Source organism: Budorcas taxicolor, chromosome 7 (genome assembly GCF_023091745.1).
Source record: "Budorcas taxicolor isolate Tak-1 chromosome 7, Takin1.1, whole genome shotgun sequence".
NCBI lineage: Eukaryota > Metazoa > Chordata > Mammalia > Artiodactyla > Bovidae > Budorcas > Budorcas taxicolor.
In genome coordinates this window covers 106,923,951-106,937,876 of record NC_068916.1, presented here as the reverse complement: position 1 = coordinate 106,937,876, position 13,926 = coordinate 106,923,951, and the positions used below count along the sequence as shown (strand labels likewise).

Here is a 13,926-nt window from a genome sequence, read left to right as displayed (position 1 = left end):
CCTAGAGAAGGGACAGGCTACCCAATTCTGTATTCATGGGCTTCCCTGGTGGCTCAGACAGTAAAGAATCCGTTTGCAATGTGGGAGACATGGGTTCGATCCCTGGGTTTGGAAGATCCCCTGGAGGAGGGCATGGCAACCCACTCCAGTATTCTTGCCTGGAGAATTTCATGGACAGAGGAGCCTGGCGGGCTACAGTCCACGGGGTCACAAAGAGTGGGACACGACGGAGCGACTAAGCACAGCACAGGGTAATTCCAGTCTTTTCACTTTGCAGGCAGTAGCCTAAAAATGTACTTTGACAAACTGTATCAAAAAAAATTTTTTTATAAAAAAGAAAATTTTTCCATTATTTTACGTATAGCTCAACTAAGTCTCAGTGAAGATATACTCTATCTCATACCACATTTTCAATGGAAGAATAAGAAACATTTTTTTTCCAGACAAAGAAAGGTGAAACATTTTGCTTTTTAAAGAAACTATTTCTGAGACTGTGGTTCACTTTATTCTGTAACTTAGAATAAATATCACTTCTGCTTCTAAATGCATCTAGCTGTGATCTAAGCTTTGACAATAATTTTTTCTCTCATTATTAGGAATTTCAACAGAAAGATGAAGAGCTTAGATGAATAAAAACGGAAACAGAATCCGGCAGCTGAGACACACTCCAGCCCACTCTGAGGGCTTGCCTATCTACTCCAACATTCTAGGTCAGGGCAAATATAAATATATAAATAATTCCTTGAAGAATGACAAATAAAAAATTTCTTAACTCCATAATTAACTGATGTCTAATTATTAAATTAGTAGAGACGATAAGCGGTTTAGGAATTAAAGGAAATGGTATCCGACAGATAATTATTCCATAGATGTCAAACAATGTATGTAAGACTATTCAATTCAGTAGTGTTTAGAATTTTTTTAAAAACTGGAAATATTAAGAGGAATTGACTACATAAATTGCAATCAAAGCTACTACATTTGACTGTAACTGAGAAATCCTAGGGAGTACCATTCAAATCTGGTCTATGCGAGCTTGTTCAGGATTCAGTCTTCACAACTGTATGTGGTGGGCGTGATCGTGGCACAGGCATCCAGTGGAGTGCCGTTCAGCCCTAACACAGAAAATGAGAAAATCCGCGCGTGGATCTGGAGCCATCAAGAGCTAGTACTAGAAAAAAGCAAGGTACAGAACTAGCTTTCTTCACATTGTATAAAAAGAAAGCAGAAAAATAGAAATTAAATTTACTTGTAAGTGCACAAAATATTTCTAGAAGAACATACAGCGGCTGGGACACAGGAATGAGAGGAGACTTTCATCAAATGCCCTTCTGAACGTTTGAAGTTTGTTTTAAGTGAACATACTATACGCAAAAATTAATGAATTAAACAATTTTTGCAAGAATCCTTCAAGCTAGGTGTCAACAGTACAAGAACCAAGAACTTCCAGACGTACAAGGTAGGTTTAGAAAAGGCAAGGGAAACAGAGATCAAACTGCCAACATCCAGCAGATCATAGAAAAGGCAAGGGAATTCCAAAAAATCTTCTGCTTCATTGACTACACTAAAGCCTTTGACAGCGTAGGTCACAACAAACTGCGAAAAATTCTTAAAAGTGATGGGAATACCAGACCACCTTACATGCCTCCTGAGAAACCTATATACAGGTCAAGAAGCAACAGTTAGAACCAGACATACCACAATGGATTGGTTCCAAATTGGGAAAGGAGTCCGTCAAGGCTGTATATTGTCACCCTGCTTATTTAACTTATATACAGAGTACATCATGAGAAATGCTGGGCTGGATGAAGTACAAGCTGGAATCAAGATTGCCGGGAGAAATATCAATAACCTCAAATATGCAGATAACACTACCCTAATGGCAGAAAGTGAAGAGGAATTAAAGAGTCTCTTGACAAGGGTGAAAGAGGAGAGTGAAAAAGTTGGCTTAAAACTCAACATTCAAAAAACTAGGATCATGGCAACTGGTCCCATCACTTCATGGCAAACAGATGGGGAAAAAATAAAAACAGTGAGAGACTTTATATTTTGGGGCTCCAAAATCACTGCAGATGGTGACCAGCCACAAAATTAAAAGACGCTTGCTCCTTGGATAAAGAACTATGACAAACCTAGACAGCACATTGCAAAGCAGAGACATCACTTTGCCAACAAAGTTCCACATAGTTAAAGCTATGCTTTTTCCAGTAGTCGTGTACAGATGTGAGAGTTGGATCATAAAGAAGGCTGAGCGCCAAAGAATTGATGCTTTTGAACTGTGGTTGGAGAAGACACTTGCGAGTCCCTTGGACTGCAAGAAGATGAAACCAGTCCATCCTAAAGGAAATTAACCCTGAATATTCATTGGAAGGACTAATGCTGAAGCTGAAACTCCAATACTTTGGCCATCTGATGTGAAGAGCTGACTCATTTGAAAAGACCCTGATGCTGGGAAAAACTGAAGGTGGAGGAGAAGGGGACGACAGAGGATGAGATGGTTGGATGGCGTCACCAACTTGATGGACATGGGTTTGAGCTTAATGCGGGAGACAGTGAAGGACAGGGAAGCCTGGTGTGCTGCGGCCATGGGGTGGCAAAGAGCAGGACACGACTGAGGAACTGAACCACAACCAAAAAAGGTTTGATGAGAAAGAGAAAAAAAACTAATGAAAGCTGGAGTAACCCAGGAAAGTTTCTTAGAAATGGCAAGATATGAGCTAAGATTTGAATGATCATGATTTAGATTATAAAAGGTCAGAAAGGAAATGTATTTCAGGAAGCAATATAGAGAAAATAAGTGAATAGGGGTGAAGTAAAAAAGAAACGTCTCCAAAATCAAGCTATATGTTGCGAATAGTGGCATGCCAATTTATCTCTTGCTATTCTAAAGTTAAGGAAACTAATAAGGCTCAAACTCCTTTAGTCAATTGGTGTTAAGGCAAAATGACAAAGTCATGAAAGTAATGTATTAAATGATTAAGTTGCTGGTGCTATTCAAGTGTGTTCGGTTTGAAAAATTTCCTAAAGCTGAGCATCTGTGATTTGTGTACTTTTCTATATGTATGTTACAGTTAATTAAAAGAGAGAAATATAGATTTTAATATGGAAGCTAGGTATAAAATAGATTGATAAGAGCAAAAATATAAAAAAAGACATAAGAAGGAAAATTTATAAGTCATTATAGCTATACAGCTTGAGAAATGAGGATCTATCATTGACAATGTCAGTGAGAGGTAAAAAGGTACCAGGCTTGACCTGATAAATGGATTTAAGGAAGAGACAGATGATACAGGACAAGTTTAAGGTTTTTAAGAAATGAAGATATCAGTAGAAATGGAAGAATGAGAATAAGGAGCTACTTTAAAGAAAATACCTTCATTTCAGCAGGAAATAAATGCTTAGGTAAAGCATCAAGGCTAAAAGATACAAACCTGAGAGTCAAGTGCTTAAAAGTGATAAAGCTAAGACCGAATGTTGACAGAAAAGCAGATCATTAAGGACAAAGCCCATGAGCATCTGTCAGCGGAGGAGCTGGAGGAAAAAAGGCAAAGGGCAGAAATTAGGTAAGCAGGAGAATAAAAGAGGTTTGACAGTTACAGACACTGAGATTTAAAAAAAGAAGCTGTTAGCAATGTCAAATGTCAGAGAGAGATATGAAAACTGCAGAAAGTCATTATTAGAATTTTCAGGTAAAGCCGTCATAGGAAAAGAAGTACTTCGGAAGCTCCTACCACCAACAACAAACAAAAAGAACAAACAACTGTTAAGGAAAAAAGCAAAAATTCAAACACACCATCAGCAGGTAAAGGAGCACAGCTTCAAGCCACAAGTTTCACTGCACAGTTTCAAAGGGAAAAAAGGGAAAGTCCTGGCACTCTCGGCAGCAGCAAATGTGCCCCAGAACCACCCAACGTCTAGAAGCAATCCTGAGAAGGAAGGAGGAACACAATCTTGAGAAGCCACGCTGGATACCCCAACATGAAAAGAGGCAGCAGAGACCAAAGAGGCCCACCAAGGGAAAAATCAAGAAGACAAAGAAGCAAGCTTCTCTGGACCAAGACAGGACCTCAGAAAATCAGGGAGGGCAGCCTTGCCTTGCCGTTTTCCAGGGCTCTGTGAGAACTGGTGGATGAGATGAAACCTAGGAGCGCAGGATGGTTAGTGGACTCTCAGGAGAGAGAGTGTCTCTCAGGGCGCCAGGCAAGGCCAAACTCAGTCCCAGCCAATACCTCTCAGCCCTCGGTCGCCAGGCTCATATGACAAATGAGCCAAAATCAAAAGCAAGACCTTTTAATCCATGGACAGAGGAGTGTAGTGGGCTACAGTCCACAGGCTGCAAAGAGTTGAATAGACTCAGGGCTCAAAGAGTTGCGCAAAAGGAAAACCTAGCTTCTGACCCAGGTAACACGGCAGAGGCCGTTTTCCCAGGTCCGCCCCACAAAACACAGCTGTCAACGCTGGGAATAGCAAAAGGGACAGCCACAGAAGAGCTCTGAAAGTCAGGGGAAGGGAGGTAGAGTCCTTGGGCCCAGGCCTGGGAGAGCGGCAGAGGCAGGGCGTCCTGGGCCCCCTCACCCGACAGGAGAGGGTGGTCCATCCCTGGCTGCCCACCCGCTAGTCTGGGGGCCCCCTCACCCGACAGGAGACGGTGGTCCATTCCTGGCTGCCCACCCGCTAGTCTGGGGGCCCCCTCACCCGACAGGAGAGGGTGGTCCATCCCTGGCTGCCCACCCGCTAGTCTGGGAACAAAAGGCCGTCGGCGAAGGCCAGCTCCCCCGGGATGCCACGGGGGTCCCTCTGGCAACATGGGGCCAGCCAGCACCACCAGCAAAGAAGACAGACGGAGAGCCTCCCCAAAAATAAACAGCCAGGGGAGGCAGTCTCCTTCCCATCGGGGCCCGAGAATCCCCCTTTCCGCCCAGAGAATCGGAATGCAGCAGGAAGAACCAGCGAGAGGGACCCGGCCACAGCAAGAGCCCACAGCAGGCCTCTCCACCCCGCAGGCCCCAGGCTCTCCTGCCCCCAGAAACTCCGGAGCCGCTGCACGGAACTGGCCAGAGGGCTGAGCTGCAGCAGGAGGTCCCGTCCAGGAAGCCCCTGCTCCCTGAGAGGCTAGGGTGCTCCTCTCCTGCCCAGAGGCAGCAGGGCAGCGAGGGGCACGGGGAGGAAACCCGATCTCACCCCTTCCCTACCAACCAACAGCCAGCAGCTCAGCCCAAGAAAAACGTCCTCTGCGCCCTCAAGCAGCACCAGCGAGGACCAGCGGGCGCCCTCGTGACACCGGATCAAGCAAACCGAAATAACAGCAGGAAGACCCTGAAAATGAACTGTCGCTAGAGCCACAGCCCACGAGAACGGGCCAAGGACTGCTTGCTAAACCTAAACAGGGATGGACTGCCGGTAAAGACAAAAGACTGAAATAGGCCCCCGAGTCTCCTAACCCAACAGACAAAACACTGAGGCTTCGGTCGAAACTCACCTGTCGTATCAAGAACCAAGAAAAAAAATTACAGTTGAAACAAGACAAACAACTAATATCAACATCAAGATGAATCAGATGCTGGAATTATCAGATGAGGATTTTTATATCAAACACCATAAGAAACTCTTCCACAATCAGTTACAAGTTCTCTTAAAACAAATGCAAAACAACAGTTTTAAGTTCCCTTAAAACAACTGTAAAAATAGGAAATCTAAGCAAAGAACTAGAAGAAATTTTTTAAATATATGGACATGATAGAAATTAAAAATGCAATAACGGGAATAACAAGCCTCACTAGATGGGCTCAGGAGTCGACAACAGAGAGTCCAGTGCAAGCAAGAATCCAGGAATAGAGCGCAATCAACCCGGACGAAGAGAAAACAGACAGAAAACAATAACAATGATAAAGCCTTGGGGACCTGTGGGACAACGAGAAGGACCCAGCACTTGGGGACCTTCCCTAGCATGGCAGTGGCTAAGACTCCCCGCTTCCACCATAGCGGGGGAAGGTTCAGTCTCTGGTGGGAGAAAAAGATCGCATATGCCACACAGCCAAAAAATTGGCAATACTCTAAAGTCTTAGAAAAATGACCCAACATTTGTATCATCTTAAGTTCCAAAAGAAGAGGAGGAAGTAGGGCTGAAGAGTATTCAGAGAAATATGCGACTCTTCACGAGTCAGGAATCACGACGGTGGTGTCAGTCGGGGGCAGACAACAGATCGAGACAAGAGAGGCGAGAACCCGCAGACAGACCCACACAGACATGCTCCACTGTTCTGTGACAAAGGTCCAGAAGCAAGCTGGCAAAAGACAACTAGCCTTCTTAATAAATGACACGGAAGCAGTTAGGTAACTACAGGCGAAATAAAAGGGCGGAAATGAACCCTGACCTAACACCATACACAGAAATCAATTCAAAAGAATCACAAACTTGAACATAAAACTGCAAAACTTCTAGAAAAAAGAAACCAGAAGCAAAATCTTCAGGATCTCAACCTAGGCAGAGTTCTTAGACTTCAAACAAAACACATAATCCAAAAAAGGAAAAAATGGATAAACTGGGCTCATCAAAAGTAAAAAGGTTGCCCTGTGAAAGTACATGTGAAGATGAGAAAAAGACAAGCCACAGGACTGGGAGAAAATTTTACAAACCACGTATCTGACAGAGAACTAGTCCCTAGAATTCATAACATCTCTCAAAATTTAACATTTAAAAACAACAATCCAACTAGAAAATGAGAAGACGACAGACACTTCACAGAAGAGGATACAAAAATGGCAAATTAACACGAGAGGATGTTCAACATGAACTAGCCGTTGGGGAAATGCAGTCAAAACCACAATGAGATACCATTCCATAGCTATCAGAATGGCTAAAATAAAATACGACAAGACCAAATGCCTGTATGGATATGAAAAAACTGGGTCACTGATCTGCTACTGGTCAGTAGACAAGAAATGGTACAGCCACTCCAGTTTCTGATTAAACTTTAATTCAACACCGTATGACCCAGCCATTGCACTCTTGGACATTTATGCATAGAAATGAAAACACACATCCACACAAAAACCTGTACCCAAATGTTCACAGCAGCTTTATCTGTAAAAGCCAAAAGCTGGAATCAGCACAGAGACCCTTCAACAGGTGAATGCATACCGTGGAATAATACCCACATTAAAGGGCAACAATCTCTTGACTCAGACAGCAACTTGGATGAATCTCTAGGAATCCTGATGAACAAAAAAGTCCACCCAACAGTTACACACTCTATGATTCCATTTATGTAATATTCTTGAAGTGAAAAATCTTGGGAAAACGACAGATTAGGGGTTGTCAGGGTTTAGTGTTTAGAGTAAGCGTGGTTACAGGAGAATACCAAGGATACTAGAAGTAGTGTTGGAACTGTTCAGTATCTTGGTGGTAGTGGCGTATCCGTCAATCTAGACCGGTGATAAAATGCTACAGAGCTTAATATACACACAGCAAAGGAGTACAGTGGAAACCGGAGAAATACATGAATAAGGTCAGTGGATCATGTCAATGTTAATATGCTGGTTGTCATAGTTTTACTAAACTTTACTAAAAGGGGAAATGGGACCAAATGTAAAGGGATTATTATTTCTTATGATTGCATATTAATCTACAATTACCTCCAAAGAAATTCCAGGTATAAAAAAAGTAATGCCCGGACCTCAAACTATTAGTTGGAGGAAAAAAAATAACATGGAAAGCATGTCACAAACTTAGGTACTGTCTTCCACAAGTCATAGGGCAGAGATGCCTACGTCAACCACAAAGAAGTCGAAAAAAGAAAAGTAAGAGGAAATCACAGTCATGCTGCAGACAAGAATTACAAAGACAGACAGAGCGCAGGTGGGGGTATAATACAGACTCCTTTGTAGTCTAAGCTCCGATCGGGCAAGGGATTACTCTGCTCTCTTCCCCCATAAGCACTTCAGTGCTTGAAACCATGCCTTGCATGCTGCTGCTGCTGCTGCTGCTAAGTCGCTTCAGTCGTGTCCGACTCTGTGAGACCCCATAGACGGCAGCCCACTGGGCTCCCCCGTCCCTGGGATTCTCCAGGCAAGAACACTGGAGTAGGCTGCCATTTCCTTCTCCAATGCAGGAAAGTAAAAAGTGAAAGTGAAGTCGCTCGGTCGTGTCCGACTCTGTGCGGCCCCATGGACTGCAGCCCCCCAGGCTCCTCCGTCCACGGGATTTTCCAGGCGAGAGCACTGGAGTGGGGGCCACTGCCTTGCATAGTGCACAATAAAAGCCTGGGACATGGACTCACCGGATGAGTCTCCCCTGCCTTATGCTCGCATCTCCGCGTGCCCTACAATCCGCACTTAGCCCTCTTGATTCTTCAGGATATTCAGTGATTCTGGATATTAATTCTATCATTACTTGTAATACTGAGTATTACATTTACAACCCTGATCTATAGGTTAGAATTCAAACCCCTTTGTCTGGTAATCTAAGATGGTCTCAGATCGCCTTCCACCCTCAAAAACAGCACCACAGCTTCCTACCTATGGTCCCTGAATGTCTCACCATCATACCTCTCTGCCTTTGGAGATGTTGTTCCTTCAGTCTAAATGTTTCTGTCCCTTGGCCCCCTGGAGAATTACCAACAACTAAACTGTAAAGCCATTTTCTCTGTGAAACCTTCTCTGACCATCCATACAACCATCACTACCCAGGACAACTTAGGGGTTCCTTTTTCTCAGCTCTCAGGGATCATGTATGCACACGTGATTAATGTAGCACTTCTCATAGTATAATTATTTGTTCAGGTGTATCTCTCCCATCATACTATGATCTACATGAAAATAAGAATATTACAGATTTTCATCTATCACAGGGGCTAATATTACTACTCATGTGCAGTAGGCATTCAATTTATCAAATAATTGCAAGAGCGAATTCATTTTTTAAAAAGATTTACAAATGAGACTTTAAAACAAAAATTCCTATAATTTAGTGGATACTAAGCACAAATCGGGGCTTCCCTGGTAGTACAGTCATGAAAGAATCTACCTTCAAGGCAGAAAACTCAGGTTTGATACCTGGGTTGGGAAGATCCCATGAAGAAGGAAATGGCAACCCACCGCAGTATTCATGCCTGGAGAATCCCATGGAAAGAGGAGCCTGGTGGGCTACAGGCAGGGTGTCACCAGAGTCGGACATGACTTAGGAACTAAACCACCATCAGCTACAAGTCAGGCAGAAATAGAGTAATATACAAAAGGACATGCATGTTATTAGCAAAGATGTTCATTTTAAAATACCATCTTTTTAAAAGGTAAAACTAATAAAAATCCTAAAAAACTACTGACTTTTCAGTTCAGTTCAGTCGCTCAGTAGTGTCCAACTCTTTGCGACCCCATGAATCGCAGCACACCAGGCCTCCCTGTCCATCACCAACTCCCAGAGTTCACTCAAACTCACGTTCATTGAGGCAGTGATGCCATCCAACCATCTCATCCTCGGTCGTCCCCTTTTCCTCCTGCCCCCAATCCCTCCCAGCATCAGGGTGTTTTCCAATGAGTCAACTCTTCACAACTGACTTTTAGACTTATTTAAATCTTTCTTATTTAATGGTATTCAGTTTGGTATTTAGGATTGAGTAAGTTATCTCAAATTTTCAATTCACCATAAATAGTGATTAAAGACTTTAAAAGAACCATTAAAAGTTGCCATATTTTCAAAAATTAGAATTTCATTCTGTATAGAATACATCTATAAATACATACTGCTTAGACAAAAACTGACATTATTAAACAGCAAACTATGAAACAGATACTTAGTCTTTGGGAGGACAATGGAATTCCAATGGCATATTTTATAAGGATGTGTGTAAGTACCTGTTCTAAAATGCCTCCTCATTTTCAACTTTTGGCTTCACAACTGCCAATTTTTTTTACATCCTCCAAATACACAAATGAAAATAATGTTTTTATATAGCATAAGGAAACTTTAATCTGTATTTAACAATTCCTCTCAAGTAAGGGGAATTTATTTTAACACAGACGGTATATTGTAGTCAAGAATATTTCCTTAAATATTTCCTTTCTTAACACTGAAAAAAAAATCAAATATACCATGGAAGATATGCTTATTTAGAAAAATCAAAAGATAAGTGAATAAAAGCTGTGTAAAGAATCAGGAAGCCTTTCATTCTTCCCCCAAGACAGATGTTCACAAGCTAGAATAAATTTAACAGAGTTTGAATCTATAATCCTTAATTAATAAAACCTATCAAATCACTTTATGGTTCAAGTTACTTTATCAGAATATGTTTGCTCATTGATAAAGACTATAAAACCATTAACCAAAGAATAAAAATAATTACTTAACAGTATTTCTTACCTTTTATATGCTTCAATACTGACAGAAGTCAAGAAACCGTGACTATCTGAGCAGAATTTTAAGCTGCTTGCAGTAAGACAGAAAAAAAAGGTCACAAAAAGCCACTGAGTGTGCAAGTAATAACCACAGTTACAAACCAAAAAACTGACCTCACATGAATACAAAACGGGGTGCTTTTTCAGAAGCAGTTAAGCAGGCAGAAATGAATGGTCACCAGAGTTTAACTACAAAGACAACGTCATTCATTACCAGTTAATACATACTGACCTTGACCGCCTTTCAGATATGGATCCTAAAACTCCTCCTACACTTTCCTTATTTCAAAGTGTCGCTTTAGATTAATTCAAAATAAAAGGTGCTTTTTTCTTGCTGGCTTTTAAACTTGTCTAATTGTTTCTGGGTTTTTTTAATTGCAGTATAACTGCTTTACGATGTTGTTAGTTTCTGCTGTGCAAGGTGAATGGGCTATATATATAGCCCCTCCCTCCTTAGCCTCTCCTGCTCGGGCAGCCCTTAGGGCAACGCAGAGCAGGAGCTGAGCTCCCCGTGTCACACAGCAGCTTCCCACCAGCTAGCTACGTTACACACGGCAGTGTGTATACATCAGTGCATCCAACTGAAACTGCACTAGATTAGCAGACCGCCTGCTGGAACAGCGTTAACAGACAACAATGTTTCATTAAGAGAGAACACTGAATAAATCCCTGCTTTATTGACTATGCCAAAGCCTTTGACTATGTGGATCACAATAAACTGTGGAAAATACTTCAAGAGATGGCAATACTAGACCACCTGACCTGCCTCTTGAGAAACCTATATGCAGGTCAGGAAGCAACAGTTAGAACTGGACATGGAACAACAGATTGGTTCCAAATAGGAAAAGGAGTATGTCAAGGCTGTATACTGTCACCCTGCTTACTTAACTTATATGCTGTGTACATCATGAGAAATGCTGGGCCGGAGGAAGCACAAGCTGGAATCAAGATTGCTGGGAGAAATCTCAATAACCTCAGATAGGCAGATGACACCACCCTTATGGCAGAAAGTGAAGAGGAACTAAAAAGCCTCTGGATGAAAGTGAAAGAGGAGAGTGAAAAAGTTGGCTTAAAGCTCAACATTTGGAAAACTAAGATCATTGTATCTGGTCCCATCACTTCATGGGAAATAGATGGGGAAACAGTGGAAACAGTGTCAGACTTTATTTTGGGGGGCTCCAAAATCACTGCAGATGGTGACTGCAGCCATGAAATTAAAAGATGCTTACTCCTTGGAAGAAAAGTTATGACCAACCTAGATACCATATTCAAAAGCAGAGACATTAATTTGCCAACAAAGGTCCATCTAGTCAAGGCTATGGTTTTTCCAGTGGTCATGTATGGATGTGAGAGTTGGACTGTGAAGAAAGCTGAGCACTGAAGAATTGGTGCTTTTGAACTGTGGTGTTGGAGAAGACTCTTGAAAGTCCCTTGGACTGCAAGGAGATCCAACCAGTCCATTCTAAAGGAGATCAGTCCTGGGTGTTCTTTGGAAGGAATGATGCTAAAGCTGAAACTCCAATACTTTGGCCACCTCATGCGAAGAGTTGACTCATTGGAAAAGACTCTGATGCTGAGAGGGATTGGGGGCAGCAGGAGAAGGGGACAACAGAGGATAAGATGGCTGGATGGCATCACTGACTCAATGGACATGAGTTTGGGTGAACTCCAGTACTTGGTGATGGACAGGGAGGCCTGGCGTGCTCCGATTCATGGGGTCGCAAAGAGTCGGACATGACTGAGCAACTGAACTGAACTGAATAAATTCTGTGTGAGGTTATAAACAAATTAACAACATGTTCACTTTGAAATTAACTTTTTTTTTTCATTTTAATAATGTATGTGCAATACTGATATTTAAAATTATTTGGGCAAAAAAAAGAGCTGGACCTATTTGCCAGCATATTCCTCAGTGCCGGGAATATCAAAATGCATAAAATGATAGCCCCTTGTCTCAAGAAGCTCACCACCTACTAAGGGTAACAAACAGGGAAACAAACAACACGCCACAGGATTAAACCGGTTCACAAACACAGATCGGGTATAAGCTCAGCGGGGATAGACCCAGAGAGCATCAGCGAAGCCTCCACAGAATATGAAAGCCTGGGGTACAAAGTCCTGCAAAGACAAGAGAAAGGAAAGAGTACAGCTGAGCAGAGCACTCAAAAAACCTTTACTAAGAAGAAAACATCATTTCACAATCATGTGTGTGTCATGCTGTGCACCTTAAACTCATACAATGCTGCATATCAATTATATCTCATTAAAGCTGGAAAAACTATTGTTAATTGAAAAAAAGACAATCCCTGGCAAGCCTTGAGGAATAGTCACAAAAGGAGCACATGTACACGCACGTCTCTCGGCAAAGGTGTGCGTAGGAGGCGGCTTGGGAAACACTCCTGGGCTGAAATCCTAACCTAACACGTCGCAGCTGAGCAACTGTGCATTTCAATTAACCTCCTAAAAGATCTTATCTTTAAAATAGGGACAGTAATACTGAGGTTGCAGGGCTGTTATGAAGATTAGAAGACATAAAGTATTTAACATGTAAGGCTTTGGAGAGACATTAAAAAGCAGTCATTGCTAAGAAATCATGAGAGAAAGTGCTACTCAAGACAGAACATGGAGGAGCAGGTGATGGGAGAGGGCTCCTTTCTAAACACAAGTCTGAACACAAGCAAAGACAGCAGGTGGGAAAGTGGAGACCATGTGTGTGAACCACGGCCAGTCTGAAGGAAAGAGGGAACAAAAGGTAAAAGGATCGAGTGTGGCCACACAGCATACAAATCTGTATGTCCTAACTTCTAAAAATATCAGTTATCTTCAGTTCAGTTCAGTCGCTCAGTCGTGTCCGACTCTTTGCAACCCCATGAACCGCAGCACACCAGGCCTCCTTGTCCATCACCAACTGCCGGAGTTCACTCAAACCCATGTCCATTGATTTGGTGATGCCATCCAACCATCTCATCCTCTGCCATCCCCTCCTCCTCCTGCCCTCAATCTTTCCCAGCATCAGGGTCTTTTCAAATGTCAGTTCTTCACATCAGATGGCCAAAGTATTAGAGTTTCAGCTTCAACATGAATCCTTCCAATGAATATTCAGGACTGACCTCCTTTAGGATGGACTGGTTGGATCTCCTTGCAGTCCAAGGGACTCTCAAGAGTCTTCTCCAACACCACAGTTCAAAAGCCTCAATTCTTTGGTGCTCAGCTTTCTTTATAGTCCAACTCTCACATCCATACGTGACTACTGGAAAAACCATAGCCTTGATTAGTTATCTAGGTACCTCTTGACTTTTAACTCTTCCTATATGATCAATTATTATAAAAGAGTTCAATTTTCAAATTAAGGCCAATTTTTTTTTTCCTTTCAAAGAGAGTTACAATGTAGGGAGAAATAAATAATTTCTCTCCCGGAACGTTTCTGGTTTCCAATGAACAATGTCATCCCTGTTCCATATCCCAGACTCTTGAACCAAAAGTCTCACCCTTCTCTGGTCCCTTACTTTTTTCAGGTTTTATCTGAACTAATTC

General features: G+C 42.3%; 1 protein-coding gene across 1 annotated transcript in view; it reads right to left on the bottom strand.

Annotated features, from left to right (window-relative positions):
* The window catches only part of FER (FER tyrosine kinase), a 459,494-nt gene that overhangs the window by 423,213 nt on the left and 22,355 nt on the right, over positions 1-13,926 (bottom strand). The window lies entirely within an intron of this gene.